Raw genomic sequence first — 27,500 nt, forward strand, 5'->3', positions numbered from 1 at the left:
AATTCAGTATTGTTTTAAGACAACAATTAAAATACACTGTTTTTTTACATTTTTATTTTTACTTTATTTTACTTTACAATACTGTATTGGTTTTGCCATACATTGACATGAATCCACCACGGGTGTACATGTGTTCCCAAACATGAACCCTCTTCCCACCTCCCTCCCCATAACATCTCCCTGGGTCATCCCCGTGCACCAGCCCCAAGCATGCTGTATCCTGCATCTGACATAGACTGGTGATTCATTTCCTACATGATAGTATACATGTTTCAATGCCATTCTCCCAAATAATTCCACCCTCTCCCTCTCCCTCAGAGTCCAAAAGTCCACTCTACACATCTGTGTCTCCTTTGCTGTGTTGCATACAGGGTCATCATTGCCATCTTTCTAAATTCCATATATATGTGTTAGGATACTGTATTGATGTTTTTCTTTCTGGCTTACTTCACTCTGTATAATTGGCTCCATTTTCATCCATCTCGTTAGAAATGATTGCAGTGTATTCTTTTTAATGGCTGAGTAATACTCCAGTGTGTATACGTACCACAGCTTTATTATCCATTCATCTGCTGATGAACATCTAGGTTGCTTCCATGTTCTGGCTATTATAAACAGTGCTGTGGTGAACACTGGGGTACATGTGTCTCTTTCAATTCTGGTTTCCTCTGTGTGTATGCCCAGCAGTGGGATTGCTGGGTCATAAGGCAGTTCTATTTGCAATTTTTAAAGGAATCTCCACACTGTTTTCCATAGTGGCTGTACTAGTTTGCATTCCCACCAACAGTGTAGGAGGGTTCCCTTTTCTCCACACCCTCTCCAGCATTTGCTGCTTGCAGACTTTTGGATAGCAGACATTCTGACTGGTGTGAAGTGGTACCTCGTTGTGGTTTTGATTTGCATTTCTCTAATAATGAGTGATGTTGAACATCTTTTCATGTGTTTGTTAGCCATCCGTATGTCTTTTTGGAGAAATATCTATTTAGTTCTTTGGCCCATTTTTTGATTGGGTCGTTTATTTTTCTGGAATTGAGCTGCATAAGTTGCTTGTATATTTTTGAGATTAGTTGTTTGTCAGTTGCTTCATTTGCTATTATTTTCTCCCATTCAGAAGGCTGTCTTTTCACCTTGCTTATATTTTCCTTTGTTGTGCAGAAGCTTTTAATTTTAATTAGATCCCATTTGTTTATTTTTGCTTTTATTTCCAGAATTCTTGGAGGTGGATCATAGAGGATCTTGCTGTGATTTATGTCGGAGAGTGTTTTGCCTAAGTTCTCCTCTAGGAGTTTTATAGTTTCTGGTCTTACATTTAGATCTTTAATCCATTTTGAGTTTATTTTTGTGTGTGATGTTAGAAAGTGATCTAGTTTCATTCTTTTACAAGCGGATGACCAGTTTTCCCAGCACCACTTGTTAAAGAGATTGTCTTTAAGAAATTAAGGGAACAATTCCATTCACCATTGCAACAAAAAGAATAAAATACTTAGGAATATATCTACTTAAAGAAACTAAAGACCTATATATAGAAAACTATAAACACTGATGAAAGAAATCAAAGAGGACACTAATAAATGGAGAAATATACCATGTTCATGGATTGAAAGAATCAATATAGTGAAGATGAGTAAACTACCCAAAGCAATCTACAGATTCAATGCAATCCCTATCAAGCTACCAGCGATATTTTTCACAGAGCTAAAACAAATAATTTCAAGACTTGTATAGAAATACAAAAAACCTCGAATAGTCAAAGCAATCTTGAGAAAGCAGAATGGAACTGGAGGAATCAACTTGCCTGACTTCAGGCTCTACTACAAAGCCACAGTCATCAAGACAGTATGGTACTGGCACTAAGACAGAAATGTAGATCAATGGAACAAATTAGAAAGCCCAGAGATAAATCCACACACCTATGCACACCTTATCTTTGACAAAGGAGGCAAGAATATGCAATGGAGTAAAGAAAATATGCTGTTTTAAATATCAAATTTGAAGTTATGTAACTTGTAATTTGGTTCTCAGATTTTTATATTAAGTAGAAAGAAAACAAAAGAGAAAAGGATTAAATAGTTGCAAAATCTTTTTAGTATAGATTATTTTTGCTTGGTAAATGCTCTTGAATAGGCAGTTTATTTATATAAATGCAATGCAAACTTTCTTCAAAAAATTCTTAGGTTTCACTTTCAATCTAAAAATAAACATTTTAACTATGAAGCTCAATGCATTGATATATTAGATAACATAGGTTAGTTCACTAATGGTTATATTAAGTAACATTTATGAACTACTGTTTCTATAGATGGATTTACATGCTACTTATCTTTAAAACTTTTGGATGTAGCAAGCATAAATATAACTTTTCTTCTTTCAAAGACCATTACTAAATGGTTACTGAGGATACATACAATACTGCCATGAATTTTACAGTTTAATGTTCACTTCTTTCTGGAGCAATAATTATAAAACCTGGATCTGGTGCATGATGTATACATGCCAATGTTAATAAGTTGACTAAGTAAAGAAGGCAACAGCCAATATACTGATTGATATTAGGCACGTATGTTACTACATTATTCTATTACAAGACATTTTCCTTACATAACTGAAGTTACATAGCTAAAGTTACATAACTAAAGTTTCTGTACGTAACTAAAGTGTGTTAGGGGCTCAGTTATGTCCAACTGTTTGTGAGTCCATAGACTGCCGCCTGTGCTTCCTCTGGTGACCTGCTATACAGAGGACACAGGAGACCTGGGTTCAGTCCCTGGGTGGAGAAGATGCCCTGGAGAATCCAATGGACAAAAGAGCCTGGTGGGCTACAGTCCACAGGTACACAGAGTCATACACGACGGAAGTGATTGAGCATGCACACATGGACTGTAGCCCGCCAAGCTCCTCTGACCATGGGATTCTCCAGGCAAGTACACTGGAGTGGGTGGCCCTTCTCTTCCCCAGGTGATCTTTCCCCATTTGTCAAACCCATGTCTCCTGCATTGAAGGTAAATTCTTTACCTTCTGAGCCACCAGGGAAGCCCTTACATAAGGGAAATTCAGAATCAAAAAATGCAAAAAGTTTAAAAATATAAAATCTACTAGATTTAATAAGAAATCATTAAAACAGCTTTTGATCCATGTTTATAAAAAGATAGTTTCTTGATCTGTGATACCTATCTGCATTCTTCCATATTCTACTAATATAGCATCCTCCAGTCCTAAAGATGGTACTCTTCCAGTGTGATCATTACTGTGAAATATCTTGATTTATTTTTTTTTATTTTGTTAAAATCAATACTTCAATACTTGAAAAGAAATATTTTCCTACTATAACCTTCTAGTCAGGTTTATGTTTTCCCAAAGAAATTCAAGCAAGAAGTGGTAATTTGGGGGAAGACTTTCAAAGATGAGTATTTGGACAATATCTTAGCCTTAAACACACACCAAGCATCATGTGAATAGAAAATTGGATTCCAATAATCAATGGTCTGTAGTAATATTATGATTTATAAATTATCCTTTGTGGATGACTATAATAGAGTGTTCACTGAATCAAATATCTTGAAAAATTGGGTGTCTGATGAAGAATAATGCCATGAAAGTTGTGGTGATCACAGGAAATGGGAGAAAATGAGGTATGGGTTCTTTTGATTGTCCTGGGGAGCTTGCAGTAGGAAACGACAAAATTTTGGGCATCAAAACTTTGGCAAAAATTACTTTGAAAGAAGTTGAAATATCTTATGGTAGCCCTAAAAGATGGAGAAGGAAACGGCAACCCTCTCCAGTACTCTTGTCTAGAAAATCCCATGGATGGAGGAGCCTGGTGTCCATGGGGTCTCAAAAAGTTGGACACGACTGAGCGACTTCACTTTCAATCTTTTTCTTCAAGCCACTAGGAAAGTTCCCTAAATTTCTCAGTGGGAATACTGTGTGTCAGGGACTATATAGTCCTCAACATTATAAAATAATTTTTTTTATCAAATGATCTGTGGCATTCTGCAATATTGTTGGCATTCCAGTCTATTTTGATATTTTCTCCCAATTGCTTGTTGATGTCTGTTAGGATACAGTCTGATTTTGTATCAGACAAAAGAAATACTTCTCCCTTTGAAAAACTTTTTTCAGCAATCTGCCTCGGTACATTAACAATTTATTTTAATATCTCTCTGGCATAGACTCTTGAACCTTAACATTTCTCTGGCAAATATTTTTCTGTAGTTTAACTTGTTTCTTCACATTTTTCGTCTGTTTTTCTTTCTCACTGTACTTGTAGTTGTTTAAAAATAACAAATTCTGTAAATAAAACCATTTAGTCATTTATTCTTTAAATGAGCATTTGGCATTTACCACTTTCACAAATCTTTAAATATGAATTTTAAATAATTCTGTTTTTTAGCAAAAAAAGATACCATATCACAAATATTTAAGACATCCATTTTTTAAACTATATTTACATAATGCAATCCCCAACCTCTCTGTGGGAGCATACACAATCTGGGCTTCTCTATCTAGAAGCACTGTCAAATTTTATGAAATTAAGATCTTCAAGCTTTAACTTAACTAAATATTGGAGGATAAAAACACTGTTTTGAACCCTGGTCTGGGAAGATCCCACATGTCAAGTGGCAACTAAGCCTATGCACCATGACTACTGAGCCTGTGTTCTGGAGCCACGAGCCAAAAATAAATAAATAAATATTGAAAAAAAGAAACAAGTTAGTATCATATACACAGTCCTTGCTTTAACTAAAACTAGCATGCAATACTGAACAAAATTTGGAAGAAAGGAATTTAAAATTACAAAGTAATACTCTATAGAATTAATAAACTTGTTGCACTAATTATCTTTGGTCTACATGGACTTCAACTATCTTTATCATTTATATTTGACTCACTAATAAGCATACTAAGAAATCTGTAAAATAGCAAAAAAATAAAAAATCAAAACCTTCTATTTCAAATGATTCTCTTTTAAAATGTTCCTTTGATTGGATTTACAAGCATATTTGTTGATTCCATCCCTGACAAAGCTTCAGTTGAAATATCAGGCCAACCGCATTGATGTGGTGACAATAGATGCTCTAACAAGTAAGTAGATATTTTCTTTATTTCTTAGCCATATATTAAAAATAGCTTACATTTGTAAACTGGAACCTCAATTAGCTGGTGAGTTATAGGTTGCCCATTTGGCTAAATCTTCCAAAATTAGCTGCACCAGATTTGCCAATCCCTTCGAATAATTTGTAATCTTTGTCTTCCAATGCCCCTACATATGTGTATATCAAAATTTCCTACACAGGAAACTGCGTGTGTGTGAATGAGTATGTCCGTATGTTCAGTTGTGTATTACTTTTTGAGACCCCATAGACTGTAGCCCTCCAGGCTCCTCTGTCCATTGAATTGTCCAGGTAAGGATACTGGAGTGGTTGCAATTTCCTCCTCCAAAGAAACTATGTAGTATCATCTTATTGGGTCAATATTTTATATGGCCTTATTTTTTCTTTCTTGATACATATGTCACATAGTTGTGACATAAAGGAGTAAGTGCAGGGATCACATGGATGAATTAAAAATATTAGTGCTATGACCTCTGTGACTGTAGTACAGAAATATAGCTGGATCTATCAGCAGTATCATCAATAAGTCAGTCAGTTCAGTCACTCAGTCATGTTTGCCTCTTTGTGACGCCATGGGCTTCAGAATGCTAGGCTTCCCTGTCCATCACCAACTTCTGGAGCTTACTCAAACTCATGTCCATTGAGTCAGTGATGCCATTCAACGATCTCATCCTCTGTCAGCCCCTTGTCCTCCTGCCTTCAATCTTTCCCAGCTTCAGGGTCTTTTCCAATGAGTCAGTTCTTTGCATCAGGTGGCCAAAATATTGGAGCTTCAGCTTCAGCATCAGTCCTTCCAATGAATATTCAGGATTGATTTCCTTTAGAATGGACTGGGTGGATCTCCTTGCTGTCCAAGCTAGGATCATGACACCTAATCAATATCCACTCTACCAACCCACAGCTGATGGCACTCATACTCAGAGCATGACGATTAATAAGCCTAACTGGCTAAATGCAAAAATATGTATAGTATAATGTTGTGTGTTTTGTACAGTGTAATGTTAAGTGTGTTTCCATATCAATATATGTGGAGATATATAAGACAAAAAGCACATTGTATCAGTCATAATTTGGGTTACGTTCATTGGAAAATATACTAACATAATTTTTTATGATTTTAAAAAGTATAGCTTCTGTATGGTCTTCCCAGGTAGCACTAGTGGTAAAGAACCCTCCTGCCAATGCAGGAGACATAAAGAGACAGGAGTTCAATTCCTGAGTCAGAAAGATCCCTGGAGGAGAGCATGGCAATCTGCTCCAGTATTCTTGCCTGGAGAATCCCATGGACAGAGGAACCTGGTGGGCTACAGTCCATGGGGTCACAAAGACTCCAACACGACTGAAGTGACTTAGCATGCACAAACACAGCCTCTGTATGGAGGTGAATTATTTTTAAAAACATCAGAAAAAGGTCAATGACAAAAGAAATCATACTGTAAATTACAGAAGAGGAATTTTCCTTTAGTTATTCTGTCTATAGCTCATGACAATAAACTCTGTAAGAATTCTTCAGGGTTTGAGTCCCTAGGCTTAGGTGGTTAGATATAAAACAAATTAAAACACCATCAGGAAGCATAATTTCTAGGTCTGCCTATTACTCAAGAACATGTTCATTCTCATTCTGTAATTTCTTGACTGTTGCAAAAATTACAGATTATATTTCTTGTTATTGTTATTAACTATATTTTGCAAGAATCATCAACTTTCTGATTCAAGGACTGGAAACATTTAAACAAACATTTCAATTTTGATATAAAATTTATATGCAGCATATTAATGTTAGCAAGGAATCCATCATAGAAATACACCAAGGATATCTGGCATTTGGTGAGTTGATTTAACCTAGGATCATCCTTTCACTCTGATCTGAGGGATATGGACCCAGAAGAATTTTGGCAGAGGAAACCTATATGAACTGAAAACAGCAATATACAGGCTAAATTCTATTTTTATTAGTCACAAGACCATCATACATGTACAGTTATATGTTAAACCCCAGAGAAATTTACTAAAATATTTTTCTTTATATGTTAAAAATGTTTAATCTTTCCCAGGCCAATTCTGCTGTTATCATATGACTGCCATAACCCAATCAATGATTTGTTTAGTTTTTTTTTTCTTTTTTAGTTTCCTCTATGTAGCCTGTGTTCTCATATAATTATATTCTATCTTGGGGATATTTAATACTCTAAGCATTATACTCATTCAGGAATCATTTATATGCAATACTACTATTGATAAATACTATTCTTTCTTATTTTCCAGATAAAGAAACTAAAGTTCTAAAGGATAAAACTAATTTCCCATAATCAAATTTACTCAAGTTGTCAAGCTAAGACTTCAACCTGACACTTCATAACATTCCTGGGTATACGCTGATCACACTGCCTTCACTAGCTTAGGTTGAGCAATCTTGGACTTCTTTCACTCCACCTTCTCATGTTTCACTGCTCAATTTTAATTCTTCTTTATTTTTATCTTTTAAATCAAGATCCATGGTTCTGAGTGAAGGAAATCAGAGCTCTGTGACCATGTTCATCCTCTTGGGCTTCTCAGAATATCCACACTTCCTGGCACCCCTTTTCCTGCTGTTCTTGACCATTTACACAGTCACTCTGGTGGGGAACCTTGGCATACTAGTGGTCATAAGGACAAGTCTCAAACTCCACACACCCATGTACTTTTTTCTTAGCCATTTATCCTTTTTGGATATTTGTTCTTCCAGTGTATTTACACCCAAACTCCTAGATAGCTTGGTAGTGAAAGACAGAGTTATCTCCTTCAAAGGATTCATGGCACAGTTTTTCTTTGGCTGTACATTTGTGATTATGGAGATGTCCATGCTAGCAGCGATGGCCTATGACAGGTTTGTGGCTGTTTGTAACCCCCTGCTTTACACAGTAACTGTGTCTCCTAAGCTCTGCTGCCTCCTGGTCGCTGGGACTTACACGTGGGGTGGAACGTGTACTTGACAATCACATGTTCCCTTTGGGAGCTGTCCTTCTGCAGTTCTATATCATACATCACTTTGGCTGTGAATATTCTGCCATCATCTCTGCTTCCTGTTCTGACACACATTTCAGTCAGCTGATGTGTTTCATCATTTTTACACTCAATGAAGTGTGTAGCTTCCTGATTATCCTCACTTCCTATGTTTTCATAGATGTCACAATCATCAAGATGCCTTCAGCTACTGGACTCTGAAAAGCCTTCTCCACCTGTGCCTCCCACCTGACCACCATCACCATTTTCCATGGGACTGCCCTGTTCCTTTATGGTGTACCCAACTACAAAAGCTCATGGCTCCTCGTCAAAGTAGCCACTGTGTTTTTTACTGTCACGATTCCTATGCTGAACCCTCTTATCTATAGCCTTAGGAATAAAGATGTGAAAGAGACAGCCAGGAGTTTGATAACTATGAAACTGCTTTCTCCCTCAATATAATTCAGAAGTCCAATAGGCAGTTGAATTAAAGTCAAGCTGTGAATAACTCAAATAAACATGTTTATGTTCATATTATGCCTAATAATTTTCTTATATATTTCTGATGCTAGTTTACCTCTAAGTAAATATATGATTATGTTTCAAATAAATTGTGTGTTGCATTTTACATTTTTTTTGATGGTCAGGATGAGCTACAATGATTTCTGAGTTAATATAGAAAAAATACATTATGAAACTCAGAGTGATGAAAAAAATATGTTATTAGAGACTCATTCCTTATGCTACAGTTTATGTTGTGATTTGTAACACTGCTGCAAACACAGATCATAACTCTGTTTAGTGTCAGGGTTAAGGTTAGGGTTAGGGTTAAATTTGCACTCAGGTTCTCATAACTAACTCTTTTGATTCAGTTCTATAGAATGCAACGTTTAACTTTTCTCAAAACTTTATTTTACTCCAGGTAAAATTAGGACTTTTGAGTTTGCATTATAAATATATTACCTGATTTTAAGCAAGAAGATCCTGAAAATAATAGCTAGTCTCTGTATGCATCACTAACTTTTTGAATACCAGTATAATATAGTTTAATAAAAGATGTTTAAGATGATACTGAATACTGAGAAAAAGTTAAATGTATTTCTAAGGAGATATAATGATTACTCAGTGATAAAGCCCAAGTTAAGAATTGCTCTATCTTCTCTTCTTCTAACATATATACTCATTCATGTCTCAGCTTTGCACTCATAATGCAAACAAGAAGAAATGCTATTTATCAATAATGAAGTATGAAAAAATTATAATAGATTAACAGAGATGTTTTTGAATAACGACCTAATCATGAATCTACCTCATTCAGTTTCATAAGTCTTTCTTATATTCCTTTGAGGTACCTACCATTACCACATATTCTTTATGATAACTTTGAAGTAAATCTCACTACCCATTACAGCAACTTCTGACATCTTTTCTTCCCTGTAAGTGGATCCTGTTTATCCTTGACCATTTCATTTTCATATAGACTTCAGTATTTATTTTGTTCATTCTTTTAAACCCTGAGACTCTTAGGGGCTCTAAAATTTATGTCACTTGTTCTTTAGCTCTGCATGATAAAGCATGCTCGACTATAGTCATGGTCCACTGGAGAAGGGAATAGCAAACCACTTCAGTATTCTTGCCTTGAGAACCCCATGAACAGCATGAAAAGGCAAAATGATAGGATACTAAAAGAGGAACTCCCCAGGTCAGTAGGTGCCCAATATGCTACTGGAGATCAGTGGAGAAATACCTCCAGAAAGAATGAAGGGATGGAGCCAAAGCAAAAACAATACCCAGCTGTGGATGTGACTGGTGAAAGAAGCAATGTCCGATGCTGTAAAGAGCAATATTGCATAGGAACCTGGAATGTCAGGTCCATGAATCAAGGCAAATTGGAAGTGGTTAAACAGGAGATGGCAAGAGTGAATGTTGACATTCTAAGAATCAGCGAATTAAATGGACTGGAATGAGTGAATTTAACTCAGATGACCATTATATCTACTACTGCGGCCAGGAATCCCTTAGAAGAAATGGAGTAGCCATCATGGTCAACAAAGGAGTCCAAAATGCAGTACTTGGATGCAATCTCAAAAAAGACAGAATGATCTCTGTTCATTTCCAAGGCAAACCATTCAGTATCACAGTAATCCAAGTTTATGCCCCAACCAGTAATGCTAAAGAAGAAGAAGTTGAACGGTTCTATGAAGACCTACAAGACCTTTTAGTGCTAACACCCCAAAAAGATGTTCTTTTCTTTTTAGGGGACTGGAATGCAAAAGTAGGAAGTCAAGAAACACCTGGAGTAACAGGCAAGTTTGGCCTTGGAATACAGAATGAAGCAGGCAAAGGCTAATAGATTTTTGCCAAGACAACGCACTGGTCATAGCAAACAGCCCCTTCCAACAACACAAGAGAAGACTCTACACATGAACATCACCAGATGGTCAACACTGAAATCCGATTGATTATATTCTTTGCAGCCAAAGATGGAGAAGCTCTATACAGGCAGCAAAAACAAGACCGGGAGCTGACTGTGGCTCAGATCATGAACTCCTTATTGCCAAATTCAGACTTAAAATGAAAAAAGGATGGAAAACTACTAGACCATTCAGGTATGACCTAAAGCAAATCCCTTATGAGTATACAGTGGAACCGAGAAATAGATTTAAGGGACTAGATCTGATAAATAGAGTACCTGAAGAACTATGGAATGAGGTTCGTGACACTGTACAGGAGACAGGGATCAGATCATCCCCATGGAAAGAAATGCAAAAAAGCAAAATGGCTGTCTGGGGAGGACTTACAATAGCTGTGAAAATAACAGAAGCTAAAAGCAAATGAGAAAAGGAAGGACATAAGCATCTGAATGCAGAGTTCCAAAAAATAGCAAGGAGAGATAAGAAAGCCTCCCTCAGTGATCAGTGCAAAGAAATAGAGAAAGAAAAAAAAAACAGAATGGGAAAGACTAGAGATCTCTTCAAGAAAATCAGACATACCAAGGGAACATTTCATGCAAAGATGGGCTCGATAAAGGACAGAAATGGTATGGACCTAACAGAAGCAGAAGATATTTAGAAGAGATGGCAAGAATACACAGAAGAACTATACAAAAAAAATTTGCATGACCAAGAGAATCACGATGGTGCGATCACTCACCTGGAGCCAGACATCCTGGAATGTGAAGTCAAGTGGGCCTTAGGAAGCATCAGTATGAACAAAGCTAGTGGAGGTGATAGAATTTCAGTTGAGCTATTTCAACTCCTGAAAAATGATGTTGTAAAAGTGCTGCACTCAGTATGCCAGCAAATTTGGAAAACTCAGCAGTGGCCACAGGACTGGAAAAGAGTCTTCATTCCAATCCCAAAGACAGGCAATGCCAAAGAATACTCAATTGTACTCATCTCACACGCTAGTAAAGTAATGCTCAAAATTCTCCAAGCCAGGCTTCAGCAATACGTGAACCATGAACTTCCGGATGTTCAAGCTGGTTTTATCAAAGGCAGAGGAACCAGAGATCAAATTGCCAACATCTGCTCGATCATAGAAAAAGTAAACGAGTTTCAGAGAAACATCTATTTCTGCCTTATTGACTATGCTGAAACCTTTGACTGTGTGGATTACAATAAACTGTGGAAAATTCTGAAAGAGATGGGAATACAAGACCACCTGACCTGCCTCTTGAGAAACCTCTATGCAGGTCAGGAAGCAACAGTTAGAACTGGACATGGAACAACAGACTGGTTCCAAATAGGAAAAGGAGTACATCAAGGCTGTATATTGTCACCCTGCTTATTTAACTTCTATGTAGAATATATCATGAGAAATGCTGAACTGGAAGAAGCACAAGCTGGAATCAAGATTGCCAGGAGAAATATCAATAACTTCAGATATGCAGATGACACCACCCTTATGGCAGAAAGTGAAGAGGAACTAAAAAGCCTCTTGACGGAAGTGAAAGTGGAGAGAGAAAAAGCTGGCTTAAAGCTCAACATTCAGAAAACGAAGATCATGGCATCTGGTCCCATCACTTCATGGGAAATAGATGGGGCAACAGTGGAAACAATGTCAGACTTTATATTTTGGGTCTCCAAAATCACTGCAGATGGTGACTGCAGCCATGAAATTAAAAGACGCTTACTCCTTGGAAGAAAAGTTATGACCAACTTAGATAGCATATTCAAAAGCAGAGACATTACTTTGCCAACAAAAGTCCGTCTAGTCAAGGCTGTGGTTTTTCCAGTGGTCATGTATGGATGTGAGAGTTGGACTGTGAAGAAAGCTGAGTGCTTAAGAATTGATGCTTTTGACCTGTGGTGTTGGAGAAGACCTTGAGAGTCCCTTGGACTGCAAGGAAATCCAACCAGTTCATTCTAAAGATTAGTCCTGGGTGTTCCTTGGAAGGAATGATGCTAAAGCTGAAACTTCATTTCTTTGGCCACTTCATCCAAAGAGTTGACTCATTGGAAAAGACCCTGATGCTGTGAAGGATTGGTGGCAGTAGGAGAAGGGGACGACAGAGGATGAGATGGCTGGATGGCATCACCAATTCGATGGACGTAGGTCTGAGTGAACTGCGGGAGTTGATGATGGACAGGGAGGCCTGGCATGCTGCAATTCATGGGGTCGCAAAGAGTTGAAGACTATTGAGTGACTAAACTGAACTGAACTGACATATAAGAGTGTGGGCTTCTCTGGTGGCTCAAATGGTAAAAAGTCTACCTGCAATGCAGAAGACCTGGGTTCAGTCCCTAGATTGGGAAGATTCCCTGGAAAAGGGAATGGTCAGCCATTCCAGCAGTCTTGCCTGGGGATTTCCATGGACAAAGGAGCCTGGCAGACTACAGTCCATGGGGGCCCAAAGAGTCAGGCATGACAGAGTGATGAACACTTTCACTTTCTTGTTAGAGTATAGAATGTCAGAAATAGGTTATCATTGTGAAAAATATGGACTGCTGACCATGAATACTAGAAATGGATTGCCTTTGGTGTAATTAAGGTATTCAGGGATTACAGCTTAGCTATCAACAGTTTATTGATAATCCTTATCAGGAGACCTGTGTTTGATCCCTGGGTCAGGAAGATCCCTATAGAAGGAAATGGCAACTCACTTCAGTTTTCTTGAGTGGAGAATTCCATGGACAGAGGAGCCTGGCAGGCTACAGCCCATGGGGTTGCAAAGAGCTGGACATGACCGAGAGACTAACACATACACATACATGCGTGCATGAGTAAGTCTTGCAAATTATACTTTAAAAAGTCATTTTTATTTGCTACCATTAGAATACAATGATGCAATTAATATTTTTATATATACTCGTTTATGCAACACTACTGCATTCTGTTATTATTTTTTCATATTTTGGTTGCAGATTCCTTATAATTTTCTATATACAGAATCTAGCTGGCAAATAAAGACCGTTTTACTTTCTAATTTCCAGTAATTATAATTTTCTTTCCTCATTCAGCAAAAATTTAAAACAAGATGTTGAATAAAAGTGGTTGAAGACATTATTTTTTTGGTTGTTGTTATACACAGGGTCAGTAGAAAATTAAATTATTTTACTTTATGTAGAATTTTTTTTCTATTTTCTGTTTTTACATTAAACATAATGCTAGCTAGAGGTATTTTTGTAGATGATCCTCATCAGATTGAAGGAATTTTCTTATATATCTTGTTTGCTGCTATACAGGTAATTATTTTGGTCCCCCCCCCTCCCAAGTCATTATTTATTTTTCTATCATATACTGTGATATTTTATTTTCTAATATTTTATTCAGTATTTCTGTAAAGAAGTACATTATTTATCTTGATATTTTTTCTCTCTCTCTTTTTTTTTTTTAACAACATTGTCTGGTTTTGTTGTTGATGGTTGTTGGTTAGTACTAAGTCATATCTCTTTTACAACTCCATGGACGGTAGCCTGCCAAGTTCCTCTATCTATGAGATTCTCCAGGCAAGTATACTGGAGTGGATTGCCATTTCCTTCTCCAGGGGATCTTCCTGATCCAGGGATAAAACATGTGTCCTTTGCCTGGCAGATGGATTCTTTGCCTCTGAACCACCAGGGTAACCCATGAAACACCAGAGATGTCCAAAAACTCAGAAAATGATCAGAAATATTGGTGGTGGCCTCTCCTCACTGTAGGGGACACTCACATCCTTTCTTTTCTGGTGTGCCTCTCTGCCTTGCTTCGATCATAACTAAACAGTTTCTCCGCCTGCTCTCCCACTTGTGCTATATCTCTAAAATAAACTTCATACCTTCATTTAAAATTTTTGCCTCATTGAGAAATGTATTTTTTACTGGGGACAAAAAAATATATGTATACTGATGATTGCCAGTAACCTGCATGTCAGCTATCAGTTTTTAAACTAGAGAGTTATGATTCACACATTCTAAGCTAATTAATCATTTTCAGGTTTTGCACTTTGTTGATTGAATTGTCTTTGCCTCTTCAACCAAATCCTTATCTCCCTAGGGTCAGGAAGCAGGCAGAAGAATTTTATCATTGTGCTTGAACAGTGCTGGGTTCTAGATATTTGTAGCTGAAAATCCAATCCAGAAATCTTTGGTTTCTATCATAGAGGTTTCTTAGAACCTCTGTCAGAATCACCTAGAAAATCAGTTGAACTCATGGATATTTGGCAGAGAAACCAGGAATGCTCATTTTAAACAAGCCTCTTAGAATATTCTTATGTACATAGATGTTTAGGAATTAGAGAGCTGTCACGTACAAATAAACACAATCCTAAGTACATGTTTCACACAAGGTATAGGCAAGATAGTAACAGCATCAAGTTTAAATAACTTGATTTCCAGTCTTCTTTCCTCTTGTAGCCCCTCCTCCCCTTCCTGTCTGAATCATTCTCCTGGAGCAAAATTCTAATCAAGTCCTTCCTTCAACCAAAACCTTTCCAATTGTGAGACTATAAAACCCATGATCATAAGCTTATCCTTTAAGAATCTTTATGGCCCAATTGTAATCAAATGACATAACTTTTAAAATAAGAGCACAAATTCTGGGGCCAGACCGACTGAATTCAAATCCCAGTGCCTCTAGTTTGAGTATGATCTATATTAATGGGATGAAGAAAAAGTGTTGCATATATCTCTTATTGCTCTGTTTATTCAAATATCCATACATTTTTTGTGCTGTTTATTACTTAAATGCTTGACAGAATTTACCATTTAATAATATGTGCCTGGGGTTCTTCTTGTGGGAAGATTTTTAACCGAAAATTCAATTTCATAAGAAGATAGAGGCTATTCTTATTTTGTATTTCATCTTTGGTAATTTTATTTGTATGGTTCAAATGATTTTTCTACATCAACTAAGTAGTCAATTTTTTGGAAGAAAATTATACATAATTCTCCCTAATTATTTTTTCTACATTGACAGAATCTGTAATGAAGTCCCATTTTTTTTTTCTTGAGTAGCAATTGTGTTATGATCTGTTATTTTCAATCAATTTATCTAAAAGATGATTTATTTTATGTATCATTTTAAACATCAGAATGTTAGTTTTACTCAATCCTTTATTTCTATTTCACTGTCCATTTTCTATTTTTGATCACCATTCTCATCTTTTCCTCCTTCTATTTATTGTGAGATTAAAAACTATGTTTTTTTATCTTCTTAAGATGGAGTCACAGATCATCAAGTTTCTTATCTTAAGTGAAACATTCAAGCAAGTAGGTGCTATTTTAATTAGAATGAGGTATTAATAGAGATATTACAAAAATGTTGACCTCATGAGTGACGAGTAGAACTCTAAACTAGTCCTTAAGGTTCCCCACCATTTGGTGTACACATATCTTCAACTAGCCATTCACTTATACATTAATCCGGGAGCTGCTAGCAAATAATTTTTAATTACAACTAGTTTTAAATCGGTTGATTATAAGAAAAGAAGACTATCCTGATCGGTGTGTCTCATATAATCCAATGATTTGTTAAAAATTCTTGAATCCCTCTTTAAAGAGATGTACGGGAGAAATATCAATAACCTCAGATATGCAGATGACACCACCCTTATGGCAGAAAGTGAAGAGGAGCTAAAAAGCCTCTTGATAAAAGTGAAAGAGGAGAGTGAAAAAGTTGGCTTAAAGCTCAACATTCAGAAAACTAAGATCATGGCATCAGGTCCCATCACTTCATGTGAAGTAGATGGGGAAACAGTAGAAACAGTGTCAGACTTTATTTTTTTTTTTGGGGGGGGGGGGCTCCAAAATCACTGCAGATGGTGACTGCAGCCATGAAATTAAAAGACGCTTTATCCTTGCAAGAAAAGTTATGATCAACCTAGATAGTATGTTCAAAAGCAGAGACATTACTTTGCCGACTAAGGTCTGTCTAGTCAAGGCTATGGTTTTCCTGTGGTCACGTATGGATGTGAGAGCTGGACTATGAAAAAGGCTGAGCGCTGAAGAATTGATGCTTTTAAACTGTGGTGTTGGAGAAGACTCTTGAGAATCCTTTGGACTGCAAGGAGATCCAACCAGTCCATTCTGAAGGAGATCAACCCTGGGATTTCTTTGGAAGGAATGTTGCTAAAGCTGAAGCTCCAGTTCTTTGGCCACCTTATGTGAAGTGTTCATTCATTGGAAAAGACTCTGATGCTGGGAGGGATTGGGGGCAGGAGGAGAAGAGAACGACCAAGGATGAGATGGCTGGAAGGCATCACGGACTCGATGGACGTGAGTCTGAATGAACTCCAGGAGATGGTGATGGACAGGGAGGCCTGGCATGCTGTGATTCATGGGGTCGCAAAGAGTCGGACACGACTGAGTGACTGAACTGAACTGATATATAATTTATAAATATTAATTATATCACTTTGTTTCTTCTAACATTATATATATTTTATATTATATATTGGTGGCTGAGACAGTAAAGAATCTGTCTGCTGTAGACCTGGATTTGATCTCTGAGTTTGGAAGATCCCCTGGAGAAGGGAATGGCAATCCACTCCAGTATTCTTACCTGGAGAATCACAGAGAAAGCTGGTGGCCTGCAGTCCATGGTTTTTCAGAGTCATACTTGAGAAAGCAGCTAACACTCACTTATAATTTTAGATATATATCCAAAAGATTTAGCTGCTAAGTCATACTGGAGTGGGTTGCTATCTCCTTCTCCAGGGGATCTTCCCAACCTAGGGATTGAACTCAGGTCTGCTGCATTGCAGGTGGTCTCCTGCATTGCAGGTGCATTATTTACTGTCTCAGGCATCAGGGAGGACCACAGCAATACTGGGGTGGGTTGCCATTTCCTTCTCAAGGGAATCTTCCCCACCCAGGAATTGAACCTGTGTCTCCTGTGTCTCTTACACTGAAGGTGGATTCTTTACCATTAAGCAACTGTGGAATTCTTTTTTTTTGTGTGTGTGTGTGGGTTTATTTTTTAATTTTTTTTTATTTTTTAAATTTTAAAATCTTTAATTCTTACATGCGTTCCCAAACATGACCCCCCCTCCCACCTCCCTCCCCACAACATCTCTCTGGGTCATCCCCATGCACCAGCCCCAAGCATGCTGCACCCTACGTCAGACATGTTGGTGATCTAAAATTACATTTACAAATAATTAATATAAGTTAATTAGATTCAATTAATGAATGAAATGTCAATATAAATGTCAATATAAAAACCCAAAAATTATCCCAGGAGGCAGTGTAAACTTAATGGAGTCTTTGATGGAAGGTACATGATTATTTCATGAATAGGATTCCATAATTAATTTAAGCACAAGATAGAAGGCATGAACTAGTTACAATTTAAAATTTATGCCAGTTTACAAACTTTGTGGGTGCTTAATTCTTTAATATGACTAGAATATAAAAATATTATACTGAGATTTATATGGCACTTTTACACATCATGTGATCTCCTTGATCCTTTGTGTAACTGTTAGAAACATAACATAGTACTCTGCTTCTTTTTGGCATCTCAAAATTTTGAGATTTACAATTTCTTTTGTGTTCCAAATGTATATTTCAGTTGTATATTAAAAATACTAAGGGTTGAATTTTAAATGATAGCATGAATAGTATGTATTTTAGTGGTTCTCATAATTTATCATGCATCAGAAATCACCTGGAGTGTTGGATAAATCACAAATTGTGGGCTACATTCCAGAGTTTTTGATTCAGGCAGTTGGAGATGGGAGTTTAGAATTTGCATCCCTAGCATATTTTTAGGTGTCCCTGCTGCTGCTGGTTTGAGGACCATACCTGGAGAAAATATACCAACTCCACAGAGACATATGAAATTTCTGCCTTCTCTGTTTCTCTGTTTTATTCATTTCTATTTTTCAGGAATAATGCTTGGCCCTTTGTTCAACAGGAATCATGCTGCTATCAGAAGGAAATCAGAGTATCATACCCACACTTATTCTCCTGGTTTTCTCAGAATACCAGAACTCTGGGTCCCACTTTTCCTTGTTTTCTTGTCTATCTACACAGTCACTGTGGTGGGGAATTTAGGCATGATCATAATCACCAAGGTCAATTCAAAACTCCACACGATCATGTACTTTTTCCTTAGTCACTTGTCCTTTGTTGATTTCTGTTTTTCTACTGTAGTTACACCCAAACTGTTTGAGAATTTGATTGTGGAGGACAGAACCAACTCTTTCTCTGATTGCATTGTGCAATTTTGTTTTGCTTGCCTATTTGGTGTAGCAGACACTTTCATGTTAGCAGCAATGTGCTATGACCACATTGTGGCAGTCTGAAACCCCTTGCTCTATACCTCTGCGATGTGTCCGAAGTGGTGTGCTCTCTTGATGGCTGGGTCTTACTCATGTGGTGTAGTGTGCTCCATGACACTCACATATTTCCTTTTTGCATTATCCTATTGCAAGTCTAGCACCATAAATAATTCTATCGGTGACCACTCTGTAATTGTTTCTGTCTTTTGCTCAGATCCCTGTATCAGTCAGATGTTATGTTTTATTATCACCATATTTAATGAGGTGAGCAGCCTGGTGATTATTCTGATGTTCTATATATTCATTTTTATCACTGTTATGAGGATGCTTTCTGCAAGTGAGCACTGGAAAACCTTTTCCACCTCTGCTTCCCACCTGACAGCCATCAGCATCTTCCATGGAACCATCCTTTTCCTTTACTGCATTCCTAATCCAAAAACTTCTTGGCTCACAATCAAACTGACTTCTGTGTTTTACACAATAGCGATTCCTATTCTGAACCCCTTAACCAACAGCTTGAGGAACAAAGCAGTAACAAATACATTCACAAGGTTAGTTTTCTCAAAACCACTTTGTCACTCCACATAATATTTTTTAATTCATTATTTTATTTCTGAAAAAAATTGATATCCTATACTACAGATTGTTCAGTTCTTGTGATATAACTGATGATTCAAATCTTTTGATAAATATAAAGCTTTAAGTTAATATATCTATGGCAGGATAGAATTTTATTGATGATTATTGATTTTTGCTTACATCAATGTTTAGTAAAATAGCTGTGCTGCTGCTGCTGCTAAGTCACTTCAGTCGTGTCCGACTCTGTGCGACCCCATAGACAGCAGCCCACCAGGCTCCCCCGTCCCTGGGATTCTCCAGCAAGAACACTGGAGTGGGTTGCCATTTCCTTCTCCAATGCATGAAAGTGAAAAGTGAAAATGAAGTCACTCAATTGTGTCCGACTCTTAGCGACCCCATGGGCTACAGCCTACCAGGCTCCTGCATCCATGGGGTTTTCCAGGCAAGAGTACTGGAGTGGGGTGCCATTGCCTTCTCTGAAAACTGCTGTAAACCATATGTAAATTAAAAAAAATTTAATTTAAACCTCTATCCATTAATAGAGGAATTTTATTTTTTATTTAATTTTTAATTTTTATTTTTACTTTATTTTACTTTACAATACTGTATTGGTTTTGCCATGCAATCAAAATTTTTTAAAATGACTGCTTTTTGTAGTATTTATAAATTATTTTTGAGTGAATTCAAATGTACTAAAAGTTTATGGGTATATGATGAAATAAGCTATTTTTTTCTGCTTTGGCCAGTTGGCATGTACATCATAAAAAAATGATTAAGGAGAAAGTTCAAGCTTCATACGAAGAAGGCATAAAACTGTTCATGACATACTCTTAAAAACACAAGTCTGGGAAAATTAGACAGGAGGGCAACATGGACTCCAAGAACTAATCAATCAAACACACAGTAACAATAAAATATGAGTAACCAATCAACAACACAATTATTCCAATCATACAATGACCAAGTATTGTCTTAGACTAAAGTGTTTAGGCATGCATGACAGCAATCTGTTCTTCACTATATCATAGAGTTTGCTCATACTCATGTCCATTAAGTCAGTGAAGCTATCCAACTATCTCATCCTCTGTTGCCCACTTCTCTGCCTGCCCTCAACCTTTCCCAGCATCAGAGTCTTTTCCAGTGAGTCAACTCTTCTCAACTGGTGGCCAAAGTGTCGGAGCTTTAGCTTCAGCCTCAGTCCTTCCAATGAGAATTCAGGGTTGATCTCCTGTAGGACTGACCTGGTTTGATGTCTTTGTTGTTCAAGGGACTCTCAAGAGTTTTCTCCAGCACCACAATTTGACAGCAACAATTTGGCACTCAGCCTTCTTTATGGTCCAACACTCACATCTATACATGACTATTGGAAAAAACATAACTTTGACCATATGGACCTTTGTCAACAAAGTGATGCCTCTGCTTTTTAATACACTGTCTAGGATTGTCATAGCTTTCTTTCCAAGGAATCATAGAAGAATGAATCATAGATGTAAACACAAAAATGAAAACTGAAAAATATTTAGCATAAAACAGAAAAAATCTTTCAAAAGTTATGATGATAATTCTTTGAACGAACATAAAAAGGATGGATCTTTAAAAAACAATAAAAGGAGCTTCATTGCCATCAAAAATGTTTGGTAAAAGATTCTTAAGCATAAATGACAACATTAATAAAGTGAAAATACAATCCATAGATTTGAGTAAGTATTTGCAAAACTTATATTTGATAAATGATTTCAATGTAAAACATACAGAGGAAGTCTTTATACTCAATACAAGAAAAAAAGCCTACTTAAAGTTTTGATGAACTATCTGAGCACACATTTGACAAAAGAGAACACACAAATAAACACATGAAAAAATAGTAAGTATAGCTAGTCATCAATGACATTCTTTTTAAAATTAAAACTTAAACCATGAGGAGAAACTACTATACTCCATTTAGAATAGCTAAAATGAATAATAGTTTCAAATACTGGTGAAAATGTGTAGCAAGTTAAATGCTTATGCATTTCAGATATGCATTTCAGTGTTAAATAACTTTGAAAATAGTTTACCAGTATCTTATGAAGTTACACAAGCACGTCCCAGACTATTATGCTACAGAAACTGTGATAGCAGTTTAAGCCTCAAAGTTGGTGGCAATTTGTTGTGCAGCATGGAAAGCTAACATCCAACAAGGTTGCTAGCTCTGGGTGACTAGGGTGTAGATACTGGCTCCAAAGTTAGTCCAGAGTACAGAGGTGTCAGCAATGGGAGGAAGATGTATTGTGGAACTCAAGCCTATCTCAGTGAGAGAATAACCATGCAGACCTGTGGGATTTTGGATCAAGACCATACTATGTACAAAAATTCTATGCCTGGTGGGAAACAGCCTCTAGTGTGTTATGGCTTCCTGTTAGAGTCTGGCAAGTGTTAGTCAGGTTGTCAGGAGCCTAGGGGAAGCATTTGTTGCTACTGTTTAGTCGCTAAATTGTGTTCAAATCTTTTGTATATCTACAGACTGCATCCCACCAGGCTCCTCTGTCCAACAGATTTTCCAGGCAAGACTACTGGAGTGGGTGGCCATTTCCTTCACCAAGTGTTATTCCCAACTCCAGGCAAGGATAGAACCTACATCTCCTGCACTGCAGATGAATTTTTTTTTTTTTAACCACTGAACCACCAGGCAAGTCAGTGGTCTAATTTTGTGATATTTCACTGTAGTAGAACCAGTAGATTGATTGACACTCCAAGGTTTTAGAGACTTAAACATGTTTCCAAAATGCATTTGCCATTTTTAAGACGCTGTGTTATTTAATTGTATTAATGTAAGCTAGGAAGTGTGCATTGCTTATTTTTAGAAGAAAACATAATTTAGTTTCAGTAAAGAACATCACTGTTTCTGGAGAAAATAATATTTACTTAGGTTAAGCAACAAAATCAGAGACCAAGGTATACTGCTTATACATCTCAAAACACATGTACTTCATACACAGAATGGGAAAGAAAAATCACACAGTAAATATATATAATAGCAGTTAATATCTCTGAACAGTTTCATTTTAGCTTATTTATCTTTCGTTTTGGGTTTTACTGTAGTCATCAAGTTTTCTTATTCAGTTCATGTATTTTTTGTAATTAATTTTAAAAGAAATTCATGAAATAGACTATTTGAGGTGTCATCTCCAGTGATTCAGGGAAAAAAAAAAAAAAACCAACAACAACTACCGTCTTGCAAATTGCCACATAAAAAAAGCATTCTAGATAATTTCTTGATATGTGATATAAAAACAAGTAGCTCGAGCAATTCTCTGGGGTCTAAATCCCCAAGGTCATGGAAGCATACGTAAGCTCTACATTTTGTCCAGAGAAATCAGATTCAGCTTCCAAATCTCTCTGCTTCTTCCTTTCTCTGAGTTTTTCTGGATATTCAGAAAGAAGTATATTCCAGTCACATTAAATTTTTGTGAGCTCCTGCTATATTGATTAGCTCCTTAATATTTTACATGATATTTGAATTCTAAGTGGGAACTGCCCTGGAGACAGTTAACAGTAGGAATGGGATCTTCGAGTGAGTTGGTTTCAGGTGGGATGATATATCTTGTTTCTTTTCTCTCCTTTGGGGAACTCTGACATCCTGAAACCTCTAAAGCAGTGGACACTCTTTGTCAGTCTTTGTGTGATAATGTCTCCTGAGTCCATTTCCCTGAGGGTGAGCTTTGATATCCTCCCCCTTTACTCGGGTATCCTCCTGATTTTTGCTCTGAGGATATCCACACTGTGCTTATCAGAGTAGTCACAATGAAATTTTTAAAAAGAATGTTATAATGCCTGGTAATTCAAGACCTCAAAATTGAGTCGAAAGAAGATAAGAATCATAAGTATAAAATAATAATAAACACCATAATATACAATTCCATTTTTTTGAAAGTAATGTCTGCAAGTATGTCAAGGGTGTGGAAAATATGGCTGAAGTGAAAAGGAAAAGTGTCCTCGTGATAGTAATTTTCATGAAATGCTTTATATATTGTTCAAGTGCTTCATCAGTATGTAAAAAAAAGAGGAAATTACAGGCATTATATTCTGAGATTACTGATATGAGCAGAGAAGGTTGAAAACTGGAGAATAAAGCTAGGATAAGGGTTTAGGTAAAACTGGAGCAGAGAAATTTAGATTTGATAAATTAATTAGTAGGGAGAAATTAAAGTTTTTAAGAGTCAGAAACTGTCATAATAACCACAGTAATCAAGAAAAGAAGAAATTGATTTTCTCACAGTGCAGGTTAGCAGCATCACAGGGAAGTTGGCTGAGCCTAGGTGACCACAAGCTTAAAAAGGGATGATTAACAAAAGTCAGATAATAATGAGAAAACACAGGGGAAACAGAGACAATTTATTGAAGGATGGAGATCGATGAATTAACATGAACAGGGCCAAGAAGCAATTCAGAAAAAGAGCTGAGCTACTCTTTGACATCACAAATTGTTCCTGCAGTTTTGTTGCTGCCAACTTCGAAGCTTGATCTTTTTTTAGATTGTTTAAAATAATATGTGTTTAAAAATAACACCAATTATTCAGAGTATTAAGAATTAAAATGGATGAGGGCGGGAAAACCTATATATTCTGAACCGAATGACTGTCAGACTTTGGGCTAATTATATTAATGTCATTTCCTAACTTAATACTTATACACCTACAAAATATATATTATCATGTCATTATTACTGATAAAGGAGTTGAGGCTCATAAAATCTGAATGATTCACCAAAGATCATATAGTAAATGCCAAAGCTTGGAACTGAATTTAGATCTGTGTTTCCAACTCCTTGCTTTTTTCATTGTGTCAGTCTGTCTGTCACTAACTCTTTTTCACTTCCCACCCATCCCCTTTTCTGCATACAGGAAACACATTTTTTGAGTGTCAAAAGTACCATAAAGCTATTCAAGAAATAATGAATTATTTCTCCCTTCACATGGTCATATAGAACTAAAATTGCATCTGTGTTTATCAGAGTCGAACTAATAGTCCCTTTATTAATGAATATTTCAGATGTGTGTTTGTTATTGGTTAACTTATTTTAAAATCTTTGCTAAATAAATATATTCTGTTGTTATAAACTGCTTACCAGTATAAGATGCTTTTGCTTTCTCAAAATAATGTATACAAATAATGATTATATAACTCAAAGCAAGATTATTAGTTTTAATCAAACTCAATATTCCTGTCACCAGAACTTTCGAGACTGATAATTTAACCACTTCTGTTTATTAGTGTATTCTCTGATTTTCTTGAGAAACAGTATAGAATGTGAAAGAGTTGAGCAAAATATATTTAAGTTACTCTGTAATTCAGATTTTCTATAAGCATTTAATGCTATAATGTTCTTAATAAATTTATTAGGTTAAAAGTATTGATAGCAAGTTAAGAGATATTGATCAAAGAACGTAAAAGACTATATTGAGAGCATCAGGGGCACTATGTGAGAAAAACGATAAACAGTCAAACAGGAAAAAAAAACAAAACAGTGAGGGTGCTACGAACTAAAATGCAGCGCCATTGCTTCACCACGTCGCTGCACTGACACAAAGCCAACAATTTCAGCATCAAACTGAAATCTTTGGAAAACTTGAAGATAGGGCTTTATTTCCTTCAGTGTTCATTTATGTTTTCCAAACTGTGAAAATTCTTGTGGTGACTCATGACCTCTTCCTTCCCGATGATCTTCAGTTTGAACATAATGATAGAAGCACTATGGCCTCTAAAAATATTACTCCTGCTTTTCTTAAAAAAAAATTTGAGTGTTATGTTTTCATTTATTGTTATGTTACTCCCGCTAAACAGCACAGACCTTCAGAATGGTGGAACTATGAAAACCATGTTTTCTTACAACACTATAGAAAATATTTCTCTCTCACTCTACATTAAATTCAATTTCTGTCACTCATGATCAACTTCAAACCTAACTCATCACTAGCAGGCTGCGTTAATTCAAACAAGTGTCTTAAATCATATGTGCTTCCATTTCCTTTTGCAAAACATGAGACTGGTTGTTTTGAAATTCAAAGTTTTATTTAGTGGTCAAAACTAATGTACCAATATTTTAACACAATGCCTGCCACACAATAAATGTAATATCCATGGATTGTCATCATTATCATTGTTATCATTTTATTATCACTGTCTCAGATTTTCTCCAACAACAATATGTGATTTGCTGAAGGAAATCAGAGTGCCAGGGCCACCTTCACCCTCTTGGGCTTCTCAGAATGTTTTGACCTCCAGGTTTCCTTGTTCCTGGTTTTCCTCACCGTCTATGCAGTCATCGTGGTGGGGAACCTAGGCATGATCACCATCATCAGGACCAGTCCCAAACTCCATACCCTCATGTACTTTTTTCTCAGTCACGTGTCATTTGTTGATTTCTGCTATTCCACCACAGTTACACTCAAACTCTTGGAGAATTTGATTGTGGAAGAAAGAACCATCTCTTTTACGGGGTGCATCATGCAATTCTTCTCGGCTTGTATGTTTGCAGCGGTAGAGGCATTTATGTTGGCAGTGATGGCCTATGACTGATTTGTGGCCATTTGTAAGCCTCTACTGTACACAGTGGTCATGTCCCAAGAGCTCTGTGCATTGTTAGTGGCCTGTCCCTACACGTAGGGTGTAGTCTCCTCCCTGGTACTCACCTGTTCTCTCCAGACATTATCCTTCTCTGGGTCTAACATCATAAATATTTTTTCTGTGTGAGCACTCTGCCGTTGTCTTCATCTCTTGCTCTAACCCCTTCATCAGCCAAGTGCTCTCTTTTGCTATCGCCATATTCAATGAGGTGAGCAGCCTAGTAATTATCCTCACTACTTATATTTCCATTTTTGCCACTGTCATAAAAATGCCCTCAGCCGGGATTCACTGAAAAGCCTTCTCTACTTGTGCCTCCCATCTGACCACCAACACCATGTTCTATGGGACTGTCCTGTTCCTTTACTGTGTACCCAGCTCCAAAAACTGATGGCTCATGGTCAAAGTAGGTTCTGTGTTTTATACAGTCATTAGTCCCATGCTGAACCCTCTGATCTATAGCCTCAGGAACAAAGATGTGAAAGAGAGTGTCAGGAAATTAATGAATCACTTAATACAATTTGGTTGAAGACCTATATTTCCAACAGAAATGTGATCTATTATATAGTGCTGATTAAATCTTCTTGTAGAAATGATGACTCAAATTATATAGTCAATTCACTAGATCATAAATTTAGAGTCATATATTGGCTGTTTGATCTCTTAGTTTTTGTTCAGTTCAATGACAAATAAAATAGCTGTATATCATGTGTGTGTGTGTTATAAAATGATGTGTGTTGTGGGTGTATGAAAAGAAAAACTGTGAGTTGCTCAGTCATGCCTGACTCTTTGCCACCCCATGGACTGTAGCCTGCTAGGTTCTTCTGTCCATGGAAGTCTCCAGGAAAGAATAATGGAGTGGGTAGCCATTGCCTTCTCCAGGAGATCTTCCTGACCCAGGGATTAAACCTGGGTTTCCTGCATTTCAGGGAGATTTTTCAACTTCTGAGCCAACATGGAAGCATTGTGCAAAGAAATCCAACCAGTCCATTCTAGAGAAGATCAGTCCTGGGTGTTCTTTGGAAGGAATGATGCTAAAGCTGAAACTCCAGTACTTTGGCCACCTCATGTGAAGAGTTGACTCATTGGAAAAGACTCTGATGCTGGGAGGTATAAGGTGCAGGAGGAGAAGGGGACGACAGAGGATGAGATGGCTGGATGGCATCAATGACTCAATGGACGTGAGTCTGAGTGAACTCCGGGAGTTTCTGATGGACAGGGAGGCCTGAAGTGTTGCAGTTCATGGGGTTGTAAAGAGTCAGACACGACTGAGCAACTGAACTGAACTGAACTGAACTGAACTGAGGCCTCCCTGTCCATCACCATCTCCCAGAGTTCACTCAAACTGACGTCCATCGAGTCAGTGATGCCATCCAGCCATCTCATCCTCTGTTGTCCCCTGCTACTCCTACCCTCAATCCTGCCAAGCATCAGAGTATTTTCCAATGAGTCACCTCTTCCCATGAGGTGCCCAAAGTACTGGAGTTTCAGCTGTAGCATCATTCCTTCCAAAGAACACC

The 27,500-nt window shown here is 37.0% G+C and overlaps 3 pseudogenes; all 3 read left to right on the plus strand.

Annotated features, from left to right (window-relative positions):
* Positions 1 to 7,480: 7,480 nt before the first annotated feature.
* On the plus strand, positions 7,481 to 8,555 carry LOC106990712 (olfactory receptor 1165-like; annotated as a pseudogene).
* A 9,881-nt stretch (positions 8,556 to 18,436) lies between these two features.
* LOC106990711 (olfactory receptor 5D13-like) lies at positions 18,437 to 19,386 on the plus strand (annotated as a pseudogene).
* A 4,311-nt stretch (positions 19,387 to 23,697) lies between these two features.
* LOC106991107 (olfactory receptor 5D13-like) lies at positions 23,698 to 26,509 on the plus strand (annotated as a pseudogene).
* The last annotated feature ends 991 nt before the right edge of the window (positions 26,510 to 27,500 follow it).

Source organism: Ovis aries, chromosome 4 (genome assembly GCF_016772045.2).
Source record: "Ovis aries strain OAR_USU_Benz2616 breed Rambouillet chromosome 4, ARS-UI_Ramb_v3.0, whole genome shotgun sequence".
In the NCBI taxonomy this organism is placed as follows: domain Eukaryota; kingdom Metazoa; phylum Chordata; class Mammalia; order Artiodactyla; family Bovidae; genus Ovis; species Ovis aries.